This window comes from Lissotriton vulgaris, chromosome 8, assembly GCF_964263255.1.
Source record: "Lissotriton vulgaris chromosome 8, aLisVul1.2, whole genome shotgun sequence".
NCBI classification, from domain to species: domain Eukaryota; kingdom Metazoa; phylum Chordata; class Amphibia; order Caudata; family Salamandridae; genus Lissotriton; species Lissotriton vulgaris.
This window is the reverse complement of record NC_141696.1, coordinates 1,486,206,468-1,486,234,119: the sequence shown is the minus strand read 5'-3', so window position 1 is coordinate 1,486,234,119 and position 27,652 is coordinate 1,486,206,468.

Sequence of the window (27,652 nt, the reverse complement as noted above, 5' to 3'; positions counted from 1 at the left end):
TTTAGGGTTCAGGGCTAGGTTTGGGTTTTGGGGTACTGGGGTATTTTTAAGGTTCAGGGCTAGGTTTGGGTTTTGGGGTACAGGGGTATTTTTAGGGTTCAGGTGTAGGTTTGGGTTTTGGGATACAGGGGTATTTTAAGGGTTCAGGGCTAGGGTTGGGTTTTGGGGTACAGGGGTATTTTTAGGGTTCTAGGGGTAGGTTTGGGTTTTGGGGTACAGGGGTATTTTTAGGGTTCAGGGGTAGGTTTGGGATTTGAGGTATAGGGGTATTTATAGGGTTCAGGGCTAGGTTTGGGTTTTGGGGTACAGGGGTATTTTTAGGGTTTAGGGATTGGTTTGGGTTTTGGGGTGCAGGGTATATTTATAGGGTTAAGATGGGTTAGTGTTTAAGGGTGTTGGGGTATTTTAAGGAGTAAGGGTGGGTTATGATTATGGGGTGCAGGGGTATTTAATGGGAGCAGGGTGGGATTAGCACACGATATGAGACATGGCATGAAGGGCGGAACGTACCACACGCCCCCAGAGTTTGTCATGCCCCCAGCACAACGCAGACACGCCCACAAGGGACTACTTTGCTGGCACAATTCTTTTACCTTTTAAATGTATATGGTGGGCGTCTGCATAGCCCATGTCCTTCTGCTGCAACTGCCCTTTCCAACGCTGTATTGGGTGTTGTGATTGGTGCTGTGGTTCCTGAGATTACCCGCCTCAAAGGTTTGGGCTCTCTCTTTATTATATTAGTATAGATAATTGAACCATCTTAAAAAGACATACAATTAAAATAGCTATAAAAGCACTATAATTATTAAATGTACCTAAAAATATTAGAAGAGATCAAATGAAAATGCAATTGGTAGTTTACAGTCCTTCCTATACCCCAATTGCCAAAAAGAAACTGACCATATATAAGTGCATTTCATTTTGAGGATATTTGGCCATCATTCCAGATGCAACAGATAAAAAGAATAGTGACTAAGAACTGGTCTCTTTTAAACAGCCTTCCAGAGCTACAAGGTAGACCCATGTTTGCTTTTAAACGTGGCCAGAATCTAAGAGACAAATTGGTTCGTGCCTATGACCAACAGAACAACATAAACATTGTGGAAAATATGAGGCAATTGGCACCAATAAAAGGTCATTACAAATGCAATCGTTGCATGGCATGTGAAACAACTAAAAATATGAAGCCATTCACTCTAAACGGCAAGGTGACAGAGCTTAAACAATTTTCCAATTGTAAAACCACAAATGTGGTGTACTGTGTGAGATGTCCCTGCGGGTTACCATATATAGGGAAAACAACCTAGATGGCCAAACAAAAAATATTACAGCACCAATCACGGATACGCTGCAATGTAGAGAATGCCCCATTGGTTGAGCATTATAGAACTCACAAACACAGCGAAAAAGAAATGGACTGGTGGATCATCGAAGTGGTGAAACCTACCAACAGACAGAAAAATGTAGATCAGAACTTAACTATGAAAGAAAATCGCTGGATTGAGGCAGTAAACAGTATTAAACAAGGTTTAAATTCAGCAACAGAGTGGCATACACTGGCATGTCTCAGATGACAATACAATGTAGATTGTGCGCAGCATTCAAGCTGACAGTCAGGTTGTTTTTCCAAATAGATCACTAAAGCCAATATGTGTCATCAAGTTGTATGTAACCAGAAAGATAATGTCACAACAGCAAAAATTGACTTATGTGATGCTTTGACCAACCTGCTGTTTTCTCTCTGTCCACACAGGTCACCAAAAATTTAAATGAAACTTATACTTAACTGTATATCATTTAGGAAATCTTTATTACATAGAACAACACTCTACAATGTTCTTTACTTCCTTCTACACTGTGAGCGTATATCAAAATGAGGTTGTATATATTTGAAATATTTTCTCAATTGTACTTCATTCAGGAAATCTTCTTCATGTGGAACAATAATCTGTAATGTTTGTAACATCTCTCTATATTGTGAGCGCATATTAAAGCGACAGTGAACAGAACTATAATGTTCAGTCATGATGCATCTAGGATGTATAAATTTAAAAACGCGACAGTAATCATTGATATCTCGACTCAGTTCAAATATTCTACACAATTTATAACTGCAGTTAAGTACAACGTACAAAAATTTATTGATACAACCTAAGATTCTGTCCATAAGTGACGTTTTTTTCCAATCACGGCATATATATATATGCCAAGGTCTCTAAATAGCATATGTCACTAGGTCGGTATATATATATATATATAAACAAAACCACCCGTGAATAATGTAATGTGGAGGCTCTAAAGTGAGGTCTCCACTTTAAGATGGCCGCTGTAATACGCTGATGAGTTGAGACAACACCTTAAAGGTAGTATAAGCAAGGTAAGATTCATTTATAAATTGTAAGTTCAGGCAGTTGTAAGTAACGTAAGATCCATTTTGCAAAGTGCAGTTTTTTTAAATCAACCTAAACATATCCCAGAAACATGCCAAGGTTTCTAAATAGCGGTAGTTTCGAGGTCGGCAAATACATAAATGAACCCGCACGTGTAAAATGCTTCATGGCGAGATATCCACTAAAAGATGGCCGCCAAAATACGCTGTAATACCTAGACAACCACAAATGGGCGGGCGTAAGCAGGTATTTATACGTATAGAAGGCACGTCATCGCTGAGTTACTCTCTCGCGTGACTACGCCACGTTCGAGATTGATTCGGAAACTTGGATTTTGAACAAGTAAGTTCGGCATCACAGGTCTCTTTTAGAACTGTTAGCTTATAGAGTTTTAATATCTTTGCAACTCTGAAATGTAAAAACTTTAATTCCCGTTGCTAAATAAGAGGGCGTCAGTTACATTATGTATATGTCTTGGTTAACATTGCCATTTCACAAAGACTTTGATAGTTTGTTAGTATTTTGTTATCAAACCATGACGCACATACAAGTGCTGTTTCCAATTCACGAGCACAAGTCTGTTCTAAAATAACACTTCAGCAACCTCTAGATAAATATTTCTTATAGTTAAGTCAACGGAAAATGTCGCGGTTGTCTATTAAGCGATTATATAAATATTACAATCCTTTTTTAGATACGCTGTGGAAACGCTGATTGAATACGTCGGTTCCATCATCTGTTCATGCTAAAAAACTTCCTCAAGAGCAGGTAAATTTCAGTCTATTATTGAAAATTAGGCATAATGCGGAAGACCTTGCCACAAGGCATTTATTTGCAATTAGATTCTATTATTTGTGGTGAAAAAATGTCACAAATACAAATGTCTTTTCCAATCCAAAAGTGCAGGATTGTTTTGCATATTAAAAGAATACTCAAACAATTGGATATATTTCTGTATAACCGTTATTACTAGCTAAGTCGTGGGCCAATGTCACGGTTATCTACCCAGCGATCACATAAATATCACAATCCTTTTCTAGATACGCTGTGGAGACGCGGATTGAAAACACCGGTCCCATCATCTTTTCTTGCTCATATTCCTCAAAGAGCAGGTAATTTTCTGACTTTCAGAGATAAATAAGCACAATGCAGAAGACCTTTCCAGAAGACATATATCTGCAATTAGACTCTATTCTCTGTGGCAGGTTGTTTGAAACTTCCAGTCAAGACAAATTATCCAGAATTAGTTGGATCCAGACAATATACAGGTACTTGATGTGCAAATACATGAAGACACTTTTATGAATTTGAGGCTGTCCCTTATTGATAGTTTAGAAATATTGAACATTCATCTGTCTCTTGAAGTGAGCAAAGATATTAGGTTATTAAACAAAGAGAATCCAAATCAGATGGGGGGAAAGTGTTCAACAAGTGGTGTTGGAGCACTTAGTGTTTTGTAAAATACCCCTCACACACCAAAAGGCCCCTTGGTGTCATGCTTCATCATCTGGGTCTTTGCACCCCTCTAACGGGATGTGGCGTGCTGCGACCTACGACTACGTGGGAGCACTTATAGTTAATTACTATATGTGGTGCATGTGTATTGGGTGTATTTACAAAGTGAGTGGTGGGACGAGGTGAAGGTTTAAAAAGTACCTGGCACGTGAGCAGCGGAGCAGCGTATGGGGTAGGACGGTGAATAGTATGTCCCGGACCTATTGCATAAAAAGCAAAACCCCAGACGTTCCTATTTGCTCATGAAGCAAGCAAGCAAGCTTCATAAGTCATTGTACTTGTAGCATACCGCTGTAGGCACATTATAGCCTCTTAGTATTTTCACTTTTGATATTTATCAATTTTTATTACATTTTGATACATAATTTAAAAAAACTTGAGTAAGGTGGGGAAGTTGTGCCCCCTTCCTGAAGAAGGAGCTTTGCCTCCGAAACATGTCGACGCACACCAAAGGTTCTGTCCATTAACACGACAGGTTTTACCTCACACTGCACTTTTTTTAATAGTACCAGCCGGAGTTAGGAATAAAATTTTTTCGAGTAAACTCACGTGCCAGGGACTTTTTAAACCTTCACCACGTCCCACCACTCACTTTGTAAATACACCCAATACACATGCACCACATATAGTAATTAACTATAAGTGCTCCCACGTAGTCGTAGGTCACAGCACGCCGCATCCCGTTAGAGGGATGCGAAGACCCCAATGTTGAAGCATGACACCAAGGGGCCTTTTGGTGTGTGAGGGGTATTTTACAAAACACTAAGTGCTCCAACACCACTTGTTGAACACTTTCCCCCCCTCTGAGTTGGATTCTCTTTGTTTAATAAAGTAGTCTGTGGAGCAAGAATCCTTCTCTATTTTGCTCTACCTCCCCATCCTGTTGTTTGTACAAAGATATTAGGTGTCAAGAGGTATACACCAAAATTATAAGTCATCAGTTTTCATGTAGTCATTATATATATAATGACTAAAGTATTGGTTACCAATGTCACGGCTCCAAGGTATCTGATGATAAGAATCAGACATTAATAGCAGGCTACAATCAGCCACATATGCACTAAAGGTCAATTGCACATACACTTACTGCATCGCATAATATGTTATTGATTTAAATAAGCAGGTTTGACATTTGAGTCACATTCTGTTATGTGAAGAAAACGTGTTTAATGAGGAGTTCAATTAAAGCAATACTCCATGAAACAAATGTATTTATCACTGTATTATCTCATGTTCCAAAATGTGGAGTTCAGTTAACAATTAATTTATGTATCAAAGTATATTTTTAATCAACTATAGCGAAGAAGATATGTATTAGATAGCGCTACATAGCTCTATTTGCAAACGGTTTATAGCTTTTAATTTCTATTCAAGAAAGGTAACAATATGATTATTGTATCTTTCACAGGGGTTCTCTACTCTCTAAAGATTGAATTGTCCTGAGGATGGCCTTAAGGATTTAACAACTACAAGGCCGAAACGTCGACTTCTTTGTCCATATCTTTTAAGTTGAAAGAACTTAGACAAAAGAATCATTGTTTTAAGTTATGCAAGATTCATTGTTAATAATTCATTAAGAGTGGACTACAGCGCAAGTGGACGTGAAGAACAATTCATTTTTTCCAGTCCATTTGTCTTTGATGAATTTTTCTTATTGTAAAAGTACCCTTCTTAAACAAATATATATAAAGAGATATTATTTTACAAACTCAATAACCGTGTAACTTTCCTTCTTCCTTAGTATTTTGATTACTATGTCCAAATCTATGTGACAATTCATAATAATAGCAGGTATCGATTGAATTCAGTTGATCAGAAGCACAAAAGTATAAGTGATCAATTACCTGTGATTTAATCTTCGAAAAAATTCCCTTGTTGGCATTTTAATAGAATCAAATTTTAGCCCAAGCTCGCAAGGGTATATTGGGTCACCCACCTCCTCTATAACTATATTTAGCACAGATATTTATCTGCTGTGGGCCACTGTAACAGGTGGTTTAAACAACTTTACAACTTCAGAATAAATCATCCTATGTCTGAAGCTGAAACTCTAACATATTCTGATGAATATGTGCTGAAAATAGCATCAGGACCCTCACTACTGGGCAATAGAGGTCCAGTAACCAATCTACCTTATGAATCTGACTTAAATCAATTAGAACGGCTTAAAAAGAAGCTGGTGAGAACCGAACTACATGCAAAGTTCTTGACAGCTTGCTAGAATTCCAATATTATACCATCTGGTCTGCAGATCAAAAATGTTCCCATCATCTTCATAGATGATGATGTATTGAAATCAGGATTCAGCTTTGCAGCAAACAAATGCTCCAGAACATGGATTGTTTTAAGTATTTAGACTGCCTCCAGACAAGTAAAGCTATTACTTAAGGAAATTGAAACCTTGGAAAATAAGATCTCCAGTAACGTTGATATAACCGATGCTAAAGCTCTATTAGAAAAGGTGTCTGTAACAATAAAAGACTTTGAAGAGTTTAATGCTCAGAAGAAAACTGAGAAATTGCAAAAGGATATACGCAGGTACAACAAAGAGCGTACTTATCCCTACCTCCATAAAGATTACTATCAAAATCAAGTAAGTTATCAGGGTCAGGGAAGCCATCAAGGCAGTTCAAATCAATACCAACAAAAGAGAATTACCTTTTTGGAGACAGGTTCTGACACAGACGGGGAAGATACCACATCAGGTCCCCAAAGACAACATTACGAACCACAACCTTCCACCTCTAGACAGCCTTTTTTAGGGCAGGGCAGGAGAGGGTCCGGACCACCTAGGAGAGCACGAGGCGCGAGACAGGGTTGGTACCGCAATCAATATACACCAGGGCAGAGACAAACTCGCAATCAACACTAAGAATGGTAGAAATGGAGAGATTTACAATGGAGGAAAATAAAACCATCCCCATTTTTAATCTCTCACAACACCAACTAAGTGAAACAGAGATCTCTGTGTTATCTGCGGGGCTTTCTTTTGTGCCCACGAATAGAAACAACCTATTCCAAACAAAATTGGAACTATATCGATTTTTCAGGACCATAAGGCTTAAGAATTTCTTTGCAAATAAGCCATCAAATCAGGACAAAGACATCACAGGTCTACACCATCCATCGACCTTTTTTCCTCCAAATAATCTGGTAGCTAAGGAAATTCTAACATTTGAAAATGCAGTCATGATACAAACTGAGAATCTCTTTCAAAAACCATTCTTTGCTAAAAATAATCTCAATAAGGAAGAATTTTTAGCCCTTAGAAACTTACAAACTCTAAAAAATACCATAATCAAACCAGCTGACAAGGGCGGAGTAATTGTTTTATGGGATCAATAGTCCTATAGGACAGAAATGCTGAGGCAACTCAACCTTGAGACCAATTACCAACGGTTAACAGCCGATCCTTCAAGTAGGCTTGAAAAAGAGATAGCTGCATTAAGTAAAAAGGGACTGGATGGAGGTTGGTTGAGCGAGAAGGAAGCTTCTTTTCTGATCAATCAAGCACCCACCATTCCAGCAATTTACATCCTCCCAAAAATGCACAAAGATGCAGATAAACCACCTGGTAGGCCTATAGCCTCAGGTTGCAACTCTCTGCTGAAACCATTAGCGGAGTATTCTGATTTTTTCATCAGACCATTTGCAGTAGGTGCAAGTAGTTACATCAGAGACACCACTGCAGTGATCAATAAACTAGAACATCACCTCTTTGATCCCACAAAGGAGATAATGATCACCATGGATATAGAGAGCCTATATTCAAACATTCCACAATCTTAAGCTCTGAGTCTTCTGGAACAACTACTGAATACAAGACCTATTCCCCATGATGTACCGACAGACTTTGTGATTGACTGCATAAAGATCTCTCTTTGTGAAAACTTTTTTCTGTTTGAGAGAACTTTTTATAAACAATTTAAATGGGTAGCCATGGGGGCATTATATGCACCAGATATAGCGAATATTTATGTTGCAAACTTTGAAGAACAATATGTTAAGAGTGCGCTCAATCCATATCTAGCCAACATTTCATGTTGGCTTAGATATATTGACGATATATTCCTAATTTGGAGAGGTACTGTTGAGCTCCTAGTTCAATTCCACCAATGGCTCAACAACAGAAATCCTCATCTCAAATTCACAATGGAAAAAGATTCAAAAGAGATGAACTTCCTAGATATAACCATCAACTCATGTGAAAACAATGCGTTCTATACCACCCTTTATACAAAACCTACAGCGAGGAATACACTGTTAAAATATACAAGTCACCACCCCAAGGCACTCAGAGATGGGTTGCCCTTCGGGCAATTCCTCAGACTAAGACGCAATTGTACAAAACGATCTGACTATTTCTATGAAGCAAAGAAACTCAAAGTCAAATTAGCAGCAAGAGGCTATCCAAACAAGCTTCTCAAGACCTCCTTAAAGAGGGCATGGTATAACAATCGGGAAGCCTTACTTGAGATCAAAGAAAAAACAGAAACAAAAGCATTGGTCTGTGTTACCACTTTTGGGACTATGACGCAACAGATAAAAAGAATAGTGACTAAGAACTGGTCTCTTTTAAACAGCCTTCCAGAGCTACAAGGTAGACCCATGTTTGCTTTTAAACGTGGCCAGAATCTAAGAGACAAATTGGTTCGTGCCTATGACCAACAGAACAACATAAACATTGTGGAAAATATGAGGCAATTGGCACCAATAAAAGGTCATTACAAATGCAATCGTTGCATGGTATGTGAAACAACTAAAAATATGAAGTCATTCACTCTAAACGGCAAGGTGACAGAGCTTAAACAATTTTCCAATTGTAAAACCACAAATGTGGTGTACTGTGTGAGATGTCCCTGCGGGTTACCATATATAGGGAAAACAACCTAGATGGCCAAACAAAGAATATTACAGCACCAATCACGGATACGCTGCAATGTAGAGAATGCCCCATTGGTTGAGCATTATAGAACTCACAAACACAGCGAAAAAGAAATGGACTGGTGGATCATCGAAGTGGTGAAACCCACCAACAGACAGAAAAATGTAGATCAGAACTTAACTATGAAAGAAAATCGCTGGATTGAGGCAGTAAACAGTATTAAACAAGGTTTAAATTCAGCAACAGAGTGGCATACACTGGCATGTCTCAGATGACAATACAATGTAGATTGTGCGCAGCATTCAAGATGACAGTCAGGTTGTTTTTCCAAATAGATCACTAAAGCCAATATGTGTCATCAAGTTGTATGTAACCAGAAAGATAATGTCACAACAGCAAAAATTGACTTATTTGATGCTTTGACCAACCTGCTGTTTTCTCTCTGTCCACACAGGTCACCAAAAATTTAAATGAAACTTATACTTAACTGTATATCATTTAGGAAATCTTTATTACATAGAACAACACTCTACAATGTTCTTTACTTCCTTCTACACTGTGAGCGTAAATCAAAATGAGGTTGTATATATTTGAAATATTTTCTCAATTGTACTTCATTCAGGAAATCTCCTTCATGTGGAACAATAATCTGTAATGTTTGTAACATCTCTCTATATTGTGAGCGCATATTAAAGCGACAGTGAACAGAACTATAATGTTCAGTCATGATGCATCTAGGATGTATAAATTTAAAAACGCGACAATAATCATTGATATCTCGACTCAGTTCAAATATTCTACACAATTTATAACTGCAGTTAAGTACAACGTACAAAAATTTATTGATACAACCTAAGATTCTGTCCATAAGTGACGTTTTTTTCCAATCATGGCATATATATATATGCCAAGGTCTCTAAATAGCATATGTCACTAGGTCGGTGTATATATATAAACAAACCCGCCCGTGAATAATGTAATGTGGAGGCTCTAAAGTGAGGTCTCCACTTTAAGATGGCCGCTGTAATACGCTGATGAGTTGAGACAACATCTTAAAGGTAGTATAAGCAAGGTAAGATTCATTTATAAATTGTAAGTTCAGGCAGTTGTAAGTAACGTAAGATCCGTTTTGCAAAGTGCAGTTTTTTTAAATCAACCTAACATATCCCAGAAACATGCCAAGGTTTCTAAATAGCGGTAGTTTCGAGGTCGGCAAATACATAATTGAACCTGCACGTGTAAAATGCTGCATGGCGAGATATCCACTAAAAGATGGCCGCCAAAATACACTGTAATACCTAGACAACCACAAATGGGCGGGCGCAAGCAAGTATTTATACGGATAGAAGGCACGTCATCGCTGAGTTACTCTCTCGCGAGACTACGCCACGTTCGAGATTGATTCGGAAACTTGGATTTTGAACAAGTAAGTTCGGCATCACAGGTCTCTTTTAGAACTGTTAGCTTATAGAGTTTTAATATCTTTGCAACTCTGAAATGTAAAAACTTTAATTCCCGTTGCTAAATAAGATGGTGTCAGTTACATTATGTATATGTCTTGGTTAACATTGCCATTTCACAAAGTATATTGTTAATCAACTATAGCGAAGAAGATATGTATTAGATAGCGCTACATAGCTCTATTTGCAAACGGTTTATAGCTTTTAATTTCTATTCAAGAAAGTTAACAAAATGATTATTGTATCTTTCACAGGGGGTCTCTACTCTCTAAAGATTGAATTGTCCTGAGGATGGCCTTAAGGATTTAACAACTACAAGGCCGAAACGTCGACTTCTTTGTCCATATCTTTCAAGTTGAAAGAACTCAGACAAAAGAATCATTGTTTTAAGTTATGCAAGATTCATTGTTAATAATTCATTAAGAGTGGACTACAGCGCAAGTGGACGTGAAGAACAATTCATTGTTTCCAGTCCATTTGTCTTTGATGAATTTTTCTTATTGTAAAAGTACCCTTCTTAAACAAATATATATAAAGAGATATTATTTTACAAACTCAATAACCGTGTAGCTTTCCTTCTTCCTTAGTATTTTGATTACTATGTCCAAATCTATGTGACAATTCATAATAATAGCAGGTATCAATTTAATTCAGTTGGTCAGAAGCACAAAAGTATAAGTGATCAATTACCTGTGATTTAATCTTCGAAAAAATTCCCTTGTTGGCATTTTAATAGAATCAAATTTTAGCCCAAGCTCGCAAGGGTATATTGGGTCACCCACCTCTTCTATAACATCATTCCATGGGGACAATGTCAGAGTCATTGGATAATCATGCAAGTCTTAGGCGAGAAACAGAGAGTTTACTGAAGTGAATTCCCCTAAGACTTCATGCTACAGTAATATATGATGCTTCAAAAACATACACAGGAGCTCCGTCCGGTGACACAAAACAACTTCTTCGTTGTGGTGTCTTACTATGTAGTTTAAAAATCATGGGCTGAGGATCTGTTTTCTTAAGCAAAGAATTTTAGTACAAGGTAACATAAAACAGGTTTCAACGTTTCTCGGCTGTTTAAGTTGCCAGAGCATACATCATTATGGACATTATTAGCACTCCATTTTTATTTTCCAATAAAACACTAGTGCCCAGTCTTGACATAACATAGACTCTTCTCTTGGCAGCTGGTTGTGTTAGTTCTAGATGCAGAGTAAACATCTTGGGCCCGATTCACAGAATGAACTTAAGACTCAATCCTACACTTACTACTATTTTGGTATTCACAGAATGCACTTACTACTATTTTGGTATTCACAGAATGCACTTACTACTTTTGGCATTCACAGAATGCACTTACAACTTTTGGCATTCACAGAATGCACTTACAACTTTTGGGATTCACAGAAGTTAGGATTTTGTCTTAAGTTTGTCTTAAGACAAACTTAAGACAAACTTAAGACAGACTTAAGACAAAATCCTAACTTAAGTCTGTCTTAAGTCTGTCTGAAGTTTGTCTTAAGACAAACTTAAGACAAAATCGTAACTTCTGTGTATACTAAAAGTAGTAAGTTCATTCTGTGAATGCCAAAAGTAGTAAGTGCATTCTGTGAATACCAAAATAGTAGTAAGTTTAGGATTGAGTCTTAAGTTCATTCTGTGAATCTGGCCCCTTATTATTAAAGAAGGGGTCGTCCACAACTCTGCAAGCCAATGGTTTCAAAGTGAGCTCTACATTTTGTAACCTTTGAACTCCCTCGCGACCTTTGCTGGATAAGATGCCCAGGGCTGATGTTAGGTAAGGGGTCTACACCATGTATCACCCGAAAAAGGATAGGTGTTAGATGAGTGATTGAGTCAATACTGTAAAGGCCCGGTTCGAGTCTCAATGCTGCCATTGTGGTACCACCCTCAAGGCATGATAGGGACCTTAAAAGCAATTTGTAATCTTTTGGAGAGCTGTGGCCTTATGAAAACACCATATTTTGGACCCTTAAAGTGCATAATTTAAAGCTTGCACCCTGTGTATTTTAAGGACTGACTCAAATTAAGGAGCTCCGGTGTTCCCTCTTGCAGCACAAAACAGCATTTGTATTTTGGGCCATGAGACAGACATTTGTTTCCATTCACTTTGATCATGACATTTTGTGGTCACAGTGGATTACCAGGTAGTCAGATGTGGTTACCAGTACCCAGGCCAATGATATTCTGTCAGTTTCAAAGGTTTTCTCTATTTATTCCTAGGATTCATGGTCATAATCTTTGTCTTGGAGCCAGGCATTGATGGTGACTTGTTTAAAGATGCAATAATTTTCGAAGCCACTCTATGGACGATTTATGACTCATTCTGTGCGGGTTAAATGAACAGCGTCATCTGCTAACAGTAAAATAAGAATTCTTTCTCCTGCCGCAGCTGGATTATCTAAATTCAGTTTCAAGAGGAAGCTGCCCACACCGCTGATTTATAGTTTAAACAACGTGGGTGCCTTGTCGAACTCCCACCTTGATGGGAAATCGGATGGTACCTTCCCCTTTCTAATATACCTAACGCTGGCAGTGGGGTTTTGACTGAGAAGTCTCAAAGCAAGTATCTTTTGACCCTCCAGAGTGTGGGCCTCATTTACAATATTTTGATGCACGGCAGCGCAGAAACCCTTCCTGCTGCGCTGCTCTGCGTCAAAAGAAAAGGGCTGGAATGTGCGGTATCTCTGAGATATGGAGCATTCCTGTCCTTTTCCCCGGCGCTGGCGCATAATGGGCGGCCATGCGCCGACGCAGGCAACCTTACGCTATGGTGCAAGGGTGTCTGCGTTTCTGGGGTGGTTGTTTTTGTGCAGGAAGGGATAACTTCCGGCACGAAAACAATCACGAGCGGTGTTTTCCTCTTTCTATATGTACTGCAGAATGCAACACACATAGAAAAAGGGGAAACAAGGAGAAATAAAGGTTTTTCTCTTCTTTGCGCCTCCCTCACGCCTCCCCTGGTGGGGCGTAGGAATCTGACACATATCTAGGTTTACCAAACCTTGTAAATCCAGGAATACGTCAGGTTCCATGGATGTTGCGTGAAAACACCCACAGCAACACCCGTGAAACGCCCCTTTCACACAGAGTAATGCTTGAAAGGGAGCCATATTTACAAGGCCATGAAAAGTCCCGCTGAGTGGCTTTATGTGGCCTAGTAAATATTTGCAGGCACACTGCTCCGAAGGTGCTTCAAAAAAGTGATGGACCAGCGGCACAATGGGCCTTGGGCTATAAGCCCCTGCCTCTTTTGACGTACCCAGTATGGATTGAGGGGCTTACAAAGAATTTCACATCCATCAAGAAGGGCTAATGGATGAATATAGCCAATCTTATCAAGAAACAAAGCGTTTACAAGAGGTGAATCATAATGAATCGCTATTTGGAAGGAGTGCGTTTAGAAGTCTCTTCTAAATAGTCATTCGTTATGGTATCTATCATTGTTATGCGACCAAAATCTGGTCACAAAACATTAAAATGTTATCTACTCTCAAATTGGAGTGGTAAAACATTTAGAAAAGGGAACGGCTGCCTTTAGTTCTCCACTCCTTTTGTAAATGTGAAAAAAGGGGGCTTATTTACAAGCCCCTTGCGCCGCCGGTGCATCACTTTTAATGTAGGAAAAGTGATGCAAAAGTGGCGCAAGGGGCTTGTAAATAAGGCCCTCAGTGTACAATTCGTGACCACTTTTTGTGAATGGAAATTTCGTACAACAGGACCATAGTCTCAAACTTGAACCTTTTTTAATGCAAAGCCTGCATGTGCACAAGCTACCCCATTTCCATTGAAAGAAATGACTCTTCTGCGTGCATTTGGAATGACTTTAGTCAAGAGGACTGGATGCTTTCATCCCACATTTGCCAAATTTACTGAGTGGGGGCTGGAGTTATGTGACAGGAAGTGTCACTCACTTCAGGGGTACGTGAACTGGATCAGTGGTGCAGATGAGGTACGTGATGAAAGAGAAAGCAGAGTGTTTTGATTGAATGCTGTATTTGGAAAGTGTGTGTTGTAGCGAATGAAGGAGAGTGCGTATCCAAGTTGTATGGATTAAAGATGAAAGGGGCATATTATCAAGGGGGTTTATCTCTGCTTTTTTGTCTTTAAAAGCCAAGAAAGCGGAGATAAAATTATCTCCCTATTACCTAGCTGTCGCTAACACCAGTTAGCAACAGCTAGTAGGAGATAGCGACCATCTTGGGCCCCGCTTTGCATGTCAGTGATATTTATCACTAATGACATGCAAAGTGGGCGTGCCAAGATGTTAGCGACTGGAAACAGTCGCTAACATCGCTATCTCCTATTACCAACTTTTGGAGATATTCGCGCTAAGCACGAATATCTCCAAAAGCTAACACCTGCCCTGAGCAGTTCTTAGCCATGTTATCCAATGGGAGGTGGATAACATGGCTAAGAGCATTAGCTCGGTAATGCATGAATATCGCGGAATTTTCAGCGATATTCATGCATTGCGGCCGATTTTTATCGCATTTGCGATAAACCTTGGTAATACCAAGGTTTATTTGCGGTAAAAATCGCCGCAGCTCTGCTGTAAATTTCTGTCTCTAACCAAGCAATAGCGATAATTATTGCTATTGCTTGGTAATATGCCCCGAGGTTTATTAAGCGTGTTCCAAGTTACAGCTAACGCCCCCACCAGGAGCTGCATCCTTGCTACTCAGCCCATTCCTCCACCTGACACTCATCCAAACACTCTCAACATTCTGATGACCTCACACCCTGGCTGAGCAGCAGGGACCTGGGACTCTGGGGAGGATGCAATGCAACCAAGACATGTCACAACAGGGTGTCTCAGTTTTATTTGAGGCTGACAACAGAAGGCATGTCTAAGGCCCTGGCTTCATGAATTTATGGTCAGTTCTGCTCCTCTCTCCCCCGCTGCCCAGAGTCAATGCCGGCTTACAAAAATGAGCCCGGAATCAGGGTTTTGGGGGGTACCGGAAATCCACGGCCTTTAGGTAAATTTAATGAAGGATGTTGAAATGAATTGTGGTTTTATTATCAAGGGATTTTATGGAGTAATCCAAATACATCTTACTGTGCTGGACTGCAATGCATAATTCATCATTTAGGGCCAGATGTGGGTGAATTCAGTTTAGCGTGTCCTTAATAGCGATTTTTACCGAATCGCTATTAAGGACTCGCAAAATTGGATGTAAATTGGAATCGCAAAAAAAATGTGATTCCTTAATATTCCTTAATTCCGAATTGCAAATTAAGATTCAAGGAATACCATCCCATTCATTCGGAATGAATAGGATTTGTGCCAGCAATTTTGGAGTAACCAAGAGGCACTTTCAAGGGTGCAAGGGTTCCAAAAGGACACCCTGTTGCACCCCTAAAATGTGCATGTGTGCACATGTTGCGCACATACATGCCCTAAGGGCATGTATGAGTGCCACATGGCACTCTGTAAAAAGCCAAAAAGTATTTTTTTAAATGAAATCGGAAAATACCACCAACTTGAAGTTGGTGGTATTTTGCGATTCCTTAAGGGAAAATCTCAATTTGCGATGCCTACCAGCATAGCATTTAGGGAATTGCAATTCTCTAAATGTTTGCGCAACATAAGGAATCGCAATTTTTGTGTTTCCTTATTTTGCTTGCGGGTATTTGCCTACCTACATCACTCACAGCCAAATTGCGATTGTGAACGCTGAAATTCTGCGAATTTCAGTCTTTGCGCCGCAATTTGGCTTTCTACATCTGGCTCTTAGATCTGACAGGAATCACATTGCATAAAATCAAACCCCTTTTCATTCTATCTGCAGTGTGGAGTAGCCATGAAAGTCCCGGCAGATTAAAAATCTTCAGGTTATTTTAATTCAGATAAAGATATTGTCGGTCACCCACATTCCAGGGGCATTGTTGTTGGTGTGACAGGTGGTGTGAAGTGATGTTGTATGCACTTCTCCTGACCCAGGATATGAAGCATAATCCTAAACCCAGAGCCACTGGAATTATGCAGCAACGGAGAACCAAATTATGTGGCAGTGTTGACTAAATTATGCGGTAAGGAAAGACCAATTGTGCAGCGTAATGTCTCAAATTTTGTGATGGTATTACTTCCCTATTTTGTCATTTTTACACAAGTTAATTCTGCCTGGGCAAAGGTTTCACATCATTAGTATCAGTTTAACTCCCAGATACAGTAATAGGCAGTAGAAAGGGGACCAGTCAACCTTTGCGAAGGGTTTTCCTCTCCACTGCAGCACACGCCGCTGCATTTTTATGAATTTTTGATCCATTAGAGCTAGAAACAATTTTTCTGTTAACATCTGCAGATTATGCAACAGATGAGGGGTGATGTGGCAAAATATACAGCAAATTCATTATTTTGCTGAAAACGTAGCGATCGCAAAATGGCACAATTCCGGTGGCCCTGCCTAAGACGTTCGAGGGGATGGTTAATTTCTAGATGCAGCAGTTTATCAGATAAATAAAAAATAAAGTCAAAACTAGACTAAGGCTTCCCGAACTCTGCAGTGGGTCAGAAGCTAGCCAGCCGCTACCGTGGGAGGGACTGAAAACGATCGCCCCCATTGGCTGCATCATCATAGCGACCAACCTGGTCAGGGACGAGGGTGAGACACCACCCGGGCCTACTTCGAAGGCCGGAGGCTGCAGACAGCGCAGGTGTTTACAGTGGAGGCAGACTCTCGGCTCTAACCCGCCATTATTTTTAACGATGGCTTCAATTAAAATGCCTTTCCAGAAATGCCTTTGTGAACATTTTAAAATGCCAGGAATTACTACATTAGAGGCCGTCGGCGATCAGGTGTAAAATGTGTTTTTTGACGCAGATCATGTTTAACTTTAAACCCATTACAAACATTTGGGAAATTATTTATTTTTAAAATATTTTGGCTCCATTTCGTCGAGTTTGTTTTATTCATTCTCTTGGATGGCTGTGAATAGGGGCTTCCACGTTGGAAATTTACACTAGCATAGATGTTCATGGCTGGAAAAAATGCCCCAAATTAATCTACAAATGGCTAAAGCGTAGAAAAAAAGCCAATGAGGTGTTTGATATTTAAAAAATGTTAATATGTTCTACTTATTGACATGTTATTTTTGAATTCATACAGCCACACATGCGCACTGCCATTTTTCATACAACACGATGTCATTTTTAAAAATATTCATGTTCTTAAAAGATTGTTGGGGCATATTATCAAGGGATTTATCTCTGCTTTTTTGGCTTTAATAGCCAAGAAAGCGGAGATAAAATTATCTCCCTATCAGCAACAGGGTGCTAACACGCAAATTTGCATGTTAGCACCCTTTTTCTCTACGCTTCCCCTTGCATCTCTAATGAGATGCAAAGGGGCGTTCCAGAGAAAAATAATAGGAGAAATGTTGTTAAGCGACATTTCTCCTATTATCAAGGATTTCACTTACCCTGTTAGTGATAAACAAGCATTGGAAATGCAATAGGTCTCGCACCATTAGAGTTAGTGCTTTTAGAATTGTTTATGGGTTTTTTTTGTAAATGTTTAGCATTTTTGTTTCCTGTAGCCAATGATAAAGTATTACAAATAAAAAAAGCCATAAACATTTCTAAAAGCTCTAACTGAAATGGTCTGAGAACTATTGCACTGTGTGAGGGTGAGTGAGGGTGAGGGTGAGTGAGTGAGGGTGAGTGAGGGTGAGTGAGGGTGAGTGAGGGTGAGTGAGGGTGAGTGAGTGAGGGTGATGGAGTGAGGGTGAGTGAGGGTGAGTGAGGGTGAGTGAGGGTGAGTGAGGGTGAGTGAGGGTGAGGGGTTGAGGGTGAGTGAGGGTGAGTGAGGGTGAGGGTGAGTGAGGTGTTGAGGGTGAGTGAGGGTGAGTGTGAGTGAGGGTGAGGGTGAGTGAGGGTGAGGGGTTTTGGGTGAGTGAGGGTGAGGGGGAGTAGTTGAGGCTGAGTGAGGGTGAGTGAGAGTGAGGGTGAGTGAGGGGTTGAGGGTGAGGGGTTGAGGGTGAGTGAGTGAGTGAGGGTGAGGGGTTGAGGGTGAGTGAGGGTGAGGGTGAGTGAGGGTGAGGGGTTGAGGGTGAGTGAGGGGTTGAGGGTGAGGGGTTGAGGGTGAGTGAGGGGTTGAGGGTGAGGGGTTGAGGGTGAGGGAGGGTGAGTGAGGGTTAGGGTGAGGGGTTGAGGGGGAGGGGTCGAGGGGGAGGGGTTGAGGGTGAGTGAGGGTGAGTGAGTGAGGGTGAGGGGTTGAGGGTGAGTGAGGGTGAGGGGTTGAGGGTGGGTGAGTGAGGGTGAGGGGTTGAGGGTGAGTGAGTGAGGGTGAGGGGTTGAGGGTGAGTGAGGGTGAGGGGTTGAGGGTGAGTGAGGTTGAGGGTGGTTGAGTGAGGATGAGTGAGAGTGAGGGTGAGTGAGGGGTTGAGGGTGAGGGGTTGAGGGTGAGTGAGTGAGGGTGAGGGGTTGAGGGTGAGTGAGGGTGAGGGTGAGTGAGGGTGAGTGAGGGTGAGGGGTTGAGGGTGAGTGAGGATGAGTGAGAGTGAGGGTGAGTGAGGGGTTGAGGGTGAGGGGTTGAGGGTGAGTGAGGGTGAGGGGTTGAGGGTGAGTGAGGGTGAGGGTGAGTGAGGGTGAGTGAGGGTGAGGGTGAGTGAGGGTGAGGGTGAGTGAGGGTGAGGGTGAGCGAGGGGTTGAGGGTGAGGGGTTGAGGGTGAGGGGTTGAGGGTGAGTGAGGGTGAGGGTGAGTGAGGGTGAGGGGTTGAGGGTGAGTGAGGGTGAGTGAGGGTGAGTGAGGGTGAGGGGTTGAGGGTGAGTGAGGATGAGTGAGAGTGAGGGTGAGTGAGGGGTTGAGGGTGAGTGAGGGGTTGAGGGTGAGTGATGGTCAGGGTGAGTGAGGGTGAGGGTGGGTGAGGGGTTGAGGGTGAGTGAGGCTGAGTGAGGGTGAGTTTGAGGGGTTGAGGGTGAGGGTGAGGGGTTGAGGGTGAGTGAGTGAGGGTGAGGGGTTGAGGGTGAGTGAGGGTGAGGGGTTGAGGGTGACTGAGGTTGAGGGTGGTTGAGTGAGGATGAGTGAGAGTGAGGGTGAGTGAGGGGTTGAGGGTGAGGGGTTGAGGGTGAGTGAGTGAGGGTGAGGGGTTGAGGGTGAGTGAGGGTGAGGGTGAGTGAGGGTGAGTGAGGGTGAGGGGTTGAGGGTGAGTGAGGATGAGTGAGAGTGAGGGTGAGTGAGGGGTTGAGGGTGATGGGTTGAGGGTGAGTGAGGGTGAGGGGTTGAGGGTGAGTGAGGGTGAGGGTGAGTGAGGGTGAGTGAGGGTGAGGGTGAGTGAGGGTGAGGGTGAGTGAGGGTGAGGGTGAGTGAGGGGTTGAGGGTGAGGGGTTGAGGGTGAGGGGTTGAGGGTGAGTGAGGGTGAGGGTGAGTGAGGGTGAGGGGTTGAGGGTGAGTGAGGGTGAGTGAGGGTGAGGGGTTGAGGGTGAGTGAGGATGAGTGAGAGTGAGGGTGAGTGAGGGGTTGAGGGTGAGTGAGGGGTTGAGGGTGAGTGATGGTCAGGGTGAGTGAGGGTGAGGGTGGGTGAGGGGTTGAGGGTGAGTGAGGGTGAGTGAGGGTGAGTTTGAGGGGTTGAGGGTGAGGGTGGGTGAGGGTGAGGGGTTCCTCTCGGAAAAGCTAGCAAATGCCCCCTGGCCGCATGAGAACGACACAACGCTGTGGCCTCCACAGAGGGTGTTCCATACACACAACCACTTGCTGTAGTGCTTTGTCCACTTGTAACGGAATCTGGAGAAGGCCGGGGGCGAAATGTCAACAGAGGAAAGAAAGCAAACTCAACCTGGGGGCCGGGTTCAGCCTGGAGTGCCGCTTCCGGGAAGGGCAATGTCCTTCTGGGGAAATTGGGCGCATTGTTTATGCAGAACAAACCGCTCTTCTTAAAGAGGCGGTTAATCCCGTCAAAGGCAATTGCCACAAAATTAGCTAAATGAATTAATGAACATGAAAGAAAGCCCCACAGCTTATCGGCACAATGCCGAGGCTGTCTGGATGCCACAGTGAAAGCCGGGCGCTCGGCCAAATGCCATCCCATATGCGAGGAAGCTGCGCAAAAAAGTGCCGCAGGCCTAGAAGTGTCCTGAAGAACTAACTGCTAAGAAAGAAATTTTCAGCATGAAAATCAGGATGCTGTCACCACAGCTGGGCTGTAAATTTACCACTTACTACAAATGACTGAAAACGATGTTAGTTTCTGCATTTCCTCTTCTAAATTTTAAATGTTTTTTGCGCCCAACATAGCAATCGCTTGTTACCCTGCAGCAATTTTAAAGGTTACTGTGCTGAGACAGGCTGTATAGTCGGGATTAGCATCTTCTGGCGGTACCAAGCAGCTATTTAGTAGAGGTCTTTCAAGCTAGCAGCCTTCGATACAGGGTTGGAGAGGAAGGATAACCAAACAAGCACGTCATACAGAGCATGAATGCACTGTGCACAATGCTGCATGCCCCAGGTCGAAACAAAGAGAACGCAGCACTTGACCCACGCATTCTTTGAAACACTGGAGAATGCACAGGTAGTAAAAGGAAAATGCTGAAGTAAATACGTCCCATCCACAACCTGGACTTGGTTGTTAATATTTTCGTTCAGAGTTTTCGCACCGTGTGTGGGTGACAAGTCAAACAGACCTGTGCTATAAAACACACTGCAAGAAGAAAAAAAAGAGAACGCTCATTGTTAGAAAACAAACCCTGATTAAAATAGGATAAACAACAAATAAGGGCCACCAGGCACAGCGATTTATTTAGGGCAGGTGGGCATAAATCCGCGCCATTCTCATTACACTGCCTGCTCACCTTCACCGTCAGGGAATGCAGGCTGGGAAATTGCTGCCAGAAGAGTGATGTGTTTTGGGTTACACGCAACCATGACTTTGTGGACACCGCTGCCCTTCCAATCTGAGTGACGCACGTGGCCGCGTCCATGAACGTCACGTCAGACTTGCACGACTGCCCCTGCTGCACCACGAGCTCTTGGTTTATTGAGTCACGTCGAAGATATAATTTTCTGTGCTGTTGTTTAAAACCATTGAAGCTAAAATTCATACTGCTGAATGACGTTTGCACACCCACGTCTTTTGCTGCGTTGGTGGTATGTATTCTGTTTCTATGTTGATTGCTTGTGACAGCTTTTTTTTTTTTTACCACAAAAAAAGCGAAAGAGAAAGCAGGGTAACCTGACCCAGGAGGGGGGAGGGGGGAGGGGGGAGGAGAAATGCGACATGGCGGGGAGGGGGCGGAGCGGGGGAGAGGGTGTGTGTGTTGTTAGGAGGGCATTGCGAAATGCGAGACGGCGGGAAGGGGGCGGACATGGCGGGGAGGGGGCGGAGCGGGGGAGAGGGTGTGTGTGTTGTTAGGAGGGCATTGCGAAATGCGAGACGGCGGGAAGGGGAGGGGGCGGAGCGGGTAAACCAAGACGGACGTGCACGCGCTTTTAAGCTCAATGCGCATGCGCATTGAGCTTAAAAGTCACGGGCACTGCAAGGAATCGCCACGATTCCTTGCAGTGTGGATAAAGAGTGGATAAGTCCCAATACTCTCGCTTGCTCGATGCGCATGCGCATCGACAGGCGAGACCTAAAAAAGCAGCGCTAACCGCGGTTAGCACTGCTTTTTTTGCACCTGGTATTTTCCTGACTTAGCCATGATATCCTATGGAAGGTGGATATCATGGCTAAGTTTGTGAGCCCCTATTATCAAGCTAACGCCAAACTTTGAGAGATTATCGTTGGTTTTCCAGCGATAATCTCTCAATTGGTAGTTAGCGCGAGGATTTTTATCACTTCTGAGATAAACCTTGCTAATAGCAAGTTATCTCTGCGATAATTTCCGGCGATGCTTAGCGATCAAAAATTCGTTGCTAAGCATCGTTAGCGATAAATATCGCTAAACGTTGGTAATATGCCCCGTTGTTTTAAAAAAAATGTGAAGTCTTTAGGAAGCCAGTTCGATTTACTAAATTTACCAGGTTTACTAAGGTTTTGAGTCAGGGTAGCGTCACTTTTCTGCCGCAGCCCAGAAGCAAAATCCTTTTAGGTCTTTTACTAAGCTACGCAAAGCCACCTTGACTGGTTTAGTAAATACAAAGAAACGCAAGACAGCACATTGTGCTTGTGCAGCCTTGCGTTACTTTGCGTCCAGAAGGCGTACCTTGGATGGAGCATAGTCCTTTCTATACATCCACCGATCGACTTTGACCCAATTCTAGATTTACTAAGATGAGTGAACCTGGGAATTCTGCAGCACACATCGAAAGAGGCAATTTCTTCTAAGGATCGTTTTTGTGCAGGGGGTTAGACGTTCCTGCGTAAAAACAATCCTGCCTGTAATGCAGGTGCCCTTGCACCATGGCGCAGAGGTGCCCGCATTGGCGCCAGGCAGCACTCAATGTGTCAGCGCTGGGAGATGGCAGGGATGTGTGATCCTAGTAGATATGACACACTCCTGCTCTCGCCATGGCCCACAGTGCAGCAGGTTGTCCTGCTGTGTTGTGTTGCGTGACATTTTGATAAATCTAGACCAATGTCCCAGTGGTTCGATGAGGTCAAGTGCTTGACCAACCAGTCCTAGGGGTCACTTGGGCCTGCTCTGCTCTGTCAGAAAAGGGGCCCTGCATTACTAGGGTCCCTCCTTTCGGGGATGATGACCGGTCCCTCCCTCCTATAACCAGATAGGCAGAGGCAAAGCAGAAGTGCCCTCTGGCCAGCACCAGCGAATGCCTCATTACTCTCTCAGAGACTTGCTCTCGACTCCGTCTGACTGCTAACTCTTACTGACTATTAACACTTAGACAGCTCCATTAATAGACTCCTATTCACACACGTGCCAGACATCGGACAGATTACCTCAGTTACACAAGCCCCTATTGCCTCTTCAACTCTTTTTTTTGTCAAATCTGTTTTTATTATTTTGAGGTTACACTTGACAGTACAAGCATCATTTATAGAAGCTCACAGTCATATACAGGTTATTCGTCAATGGATATGGAGAAGTGTGGCTCACTGGTTAGAGCAGGCAGACCCTGATGCAGAGGTCTAGCCCGGGACCAGGGTTCAATTCCCGACGCGGCAGGGTCTTGAGCTCAAATGTCCACGGACTCGATAATTCTCGCTTCGGTGCCTGACCTAATCATGGGTTCACACTCTGCAACTCTGGGCATTAAGCTTGCTTAATCTCCACAACGGCCCCCCGCGGCGGGATGCCTGGCTTTCACCTTGGGGATGCCCTGTAGGGGCTATCTCACAGGGAAAAGCCAGGACGGGTTCCCAAGGCAAGCGCTTAGAGACCCCTGGGTGATAAGCGCTATATAAATCCAATTTACAATACAATACAATACAATACAATTAGCGCATGGCCACCATATTTTATATGCGTTCAAGCTTTACTATGAATGGAACAAAAGGAAAACGCTGACCCAGGAGCTAACTGAATTACATTTCGCCAGTCCTGATGCAGTCTCTGAGGCTACCATCGAGGATCGGTGTGCTAACCTCTCAATGGTCCATGCGGTCCAGGGCTGACCCTACATCTTGGGCATGCAAACAGATAGTGTATATATGAAAAAAGAAACAATAACAGTGGCAGCAAAAACTGGATGTGTATTTTAACTACCTCTCTGTTCCCCCCCTGGCCCCAACACCCAACACCCCACCCCCCCTGGGTTAACGTGCGCGCTCCTCATCTGTGGCCCCGTTGGTGTGGTTGCCTTCGTGTCCTGGTGGAGCAGGGGTAAAGCATCACCTGATTATCCCGTCAGTGGAACTACCTGTGGTGTGCATTCACTCGTGTGAGCACCTCCCGTACCTTCCGTGTGGCTCGTGTGCCCCCCCGTCCGGCTGTTGGAGAGCCCGAGCATCCGCTCCCAATGGGCCGCTATAGGTTCCTTCCGTAGCCCTAGTGTTTCCTCCCTGCGAATGGCTGTCCACTCTGCCCTAGCCCACGCCTGAAATGAGGAATTCCATGCCAGTGTACACAGCAGGTCACGTGCCTTCCCTCTCTTTGTAAGGAGGCACTTTGCTACCACTAGCCCCAGGTCCAAGAACTGGGACGACACCTTATCCTTGGGGGATCTCATGAAGTGATGCAGGATGTACTCAGGCCAGTCAAAGGGTATGGTTCGTCCTGTGCAACGCTGCAGTAGCCCACTAATTGCGCGCCAGTAAGTGCCCAGCCCAGGACAGCTCTACAGCATATGCAGAAACCCCGCCCCCAGCTCACTACACCTAGGGCTGAGCGCATCATCACAAACTCAGGCGTGAGGTAAGCCCTGTGGACAATAAAAACCCCATGTCCAAACCATAGCGTAGCAGCACCGCTGACAGCCCCATTCTAAGCAATCAAACACCTTCTCCAGGATCAGGCATCCCGCCCTGGGCCACTCCCGCGTGGCCTCATCTGCCACCCTGAAATACCTCCTGAGGTTCAATGACGTGGACCGCGCAGGGACAAACCCGTTCTGATCAGTATGGATTAAGTGAGGGACCACCGGCGCCAACCTCTCCGCCAGCACCTTTGCGAAGATCTTATAATCCACGTTAAGCATCGCCATGGGCCTATATCAGCCTAGAGCCGCATGGTCCCTGTCAGGTTTAAGCAGGGAGACCAAGAATGCCTCCAGCATGGAAGGGGGCAGTGATCCTTCTTCCACCGCTTCAATATATGGTCTATGAAGTAGTGGGGCCAGGGATTCCCGGTAGCTTAAGCTTTATAGTATTTTGCGGGCAAGCGGTCCGGCCCTGGGGTCTTCCCAGATGCCATTGACTGGATCACCTCCCCAATTTTCTCCAAGGAGAGAGGCGCGTTAAGCGTCTCCTTCTGCTCCTCGAAGGCCGTGGGCATGTGGATAGAGTCCAAGAACTCCTCTAGGATGTGCATGGGGCCAATCCCTTGTGTCCTGTATAGCTGTTTATAATGATCTGTTAGGGCACGATGGATTTCGCGCTGTGTATACACCAGCATTCCATCCGCTGTTCGAAGTGCCCCTATCGGGCACTGCGTCCCTCTTGCCTTATCAACCAGGCAAGTAGGTGGCCCGTTCTATCCGCCTTGGTGTGCGTTCTGGCCATGTGTGCCGCATAGTTATGGGATCTCAACCATTCCAAAAGCTCCGCGTGTTGGGTGCGGAGGTCCCCCAGCCTATGTGAGGGCCTGCTCCCTCCCTCTCCTTCCCGCTTATACTGCAGTAGCTCAGACTCAAGGCGCGTAAGGGAGGCTGAGAGCGTCCTGCGTATGTTCCACGTGGCCCACAAGCAATGCCCCCGGACGGCGTCCCACTCTACCTTGGCATTGCTCGCCGTCCCTTCATTGATATCAAAATACATGAGAACCGCCATGCCCAGGGACGAGCGAAACTCTAAATCCCCTAGCGCTCTAGGCTGTAGCCGCCACTTGGGCACAGGTGGGCGATCAGCTTCCCAGCTGATCTAAAACCACAGGGGGTTATGATCGGTGTGTGTCCTCCCCAGGTATTCCGATTGAGCAATAAGCGGGAGCAGAGACTGGGAGCCCACTATTCTGTCCAACCGGACATGCAAGTCATGGACTGCTGAATAGTAAGAGTAAATTCTGTCAGTTGGGTATACGCCACAGGTCCTGCAAAGCCCAGTGTGAAAGCCAGTCCCTGAACGCCTGCGCATTGGACGCATTGAACGCCACTGCTGTGGCACGAAGGGGGGGGCGGGAAGACCTGTCCAGCTGAACATCTTGTACCATATTAACCCCTTCAGCGCGGCGCGAATTTTCGCGCTGTGCTGAAGGTTCTATTGGGCCAACGGACTCATGACGGAACAGTTCCGTCATGAGCATAGGCCAACCGACGCTCATGACGGAACCGTTCCGTCATGAGCACTGAAGGGGTTAAAATCCCTGCCGAGCAACCAAGGGAGCCCGACATAGGAGTGGAGGATCTGGGCCAGTTAATCTAGGAAAGACGGTTGGTCTACTTTGGGGGCATACAATGATCCCAACAACATCTCCTGACCATTCAATTTGCCCCGCACAAATGTATACCTGCCCTCTTGGCCCACCCTCACTTCTTCACAAACAAAAGGAGTGCCTGCCCGTACCCAAATCAGTGTTCCACGCGCATGCACCAAGAAGACCGTACCATAAATTTGTCCCCGCCAACGCCTACGAAGTTTGTCAAGTTCTGTCCGGGTCATGTGTTTTTCCTGCAGAAGGGCAACACCCACAGAGTGGTGGTGCAGGTAGGAAAAGATGGAATAACATTTCGACGGTGTGTGCATACCACGTATGTTCCAGGTCACAATGTTGGTGCGTGTCATCATGTGTCTGGGTAAGCCATCACATCGCAGGACAAAGAACCACATCAGGGGGTCTGGGTCGTGGTCCGAGGGGGGCATATCGGTGTGCTGCAACTCAAACAAGACAACAACTGCAAACACGCAACTAATGGGGCGAATCGCCGAAAGGGCATACGTCCAAACCTCAATGGAAAATACAGGTAGTGGTGAGCTATTCCAGTGCAGTGCCTGGTGGGGTGTGTGTGGTGTTAGTGACTTAGCTGCACTATTCCCCTGTCTCATGCCTCCTGTACTTGCGGGAGGTGTACAATGTGTCGTAATCCAGTCTAACGCGCAGGTCCGGTGTGAGTCACAGTGATAAGGAGCCTGCGATTGTAGTGCCTGCACCGTGTGGCCCGCCCCCGCGCAGCAAGCTGTCCCCCGGCAGTGCGCATACGCCTCACCAACTTTCAATGGCACCTTCGATGTACAGGGCATTTCTACAGCATGAGTGCGGGCATATGAAAGATAAAACAGGTCACAGCATATGTATATTTGTAAGCCATGTATGGGTGCAACACAGCAACGTGGTATCACATGAGCTGGTGAGCAGTTTGGGGTGTCACCACAGGCAAATTTGAGTCCTCGGAGATCACGGTGGATGGAGATGACAAGCCGCTAGTTCCCAGTTCACTGCGTATGTAGGTCTCCGTGCTGCTATTGTTGTGCACTGTCCCAAGGGTTGCCACCACCTCGAGAGCTTCCTGGCGTTCCATCCTGATTTTCTCTGGAATGGGCGCAACTGGGCCCGGCCTCACATTCAGGTGTGCCCCCCGCCGTCTACGCCGTCTTGATCTCCTCTCCGGCCGGCCGCTGTCATCCGAGCCTGGAGGTCGTGTTCCTGTCCACTGCCCCGACTCCTCCAGCCAATCCCAAACTTCCGACGGGACGTCAAAGAAACTAGAACCCTCCTTCGAGACCACTCTTAGGCATGATGGGAACAGCAGGGAGTAAGGCAACTCCCTGAGTTGAAGCTTCACTGCCATGTAGGTGGTTCTCCGTCTCTGCATCCCTGCTGTATAGTCCGGGAAGAACATTACCCGATTGTTTCCCAAAGTCAGTTCGCCTGATTTCCTGGTTTCACGCAG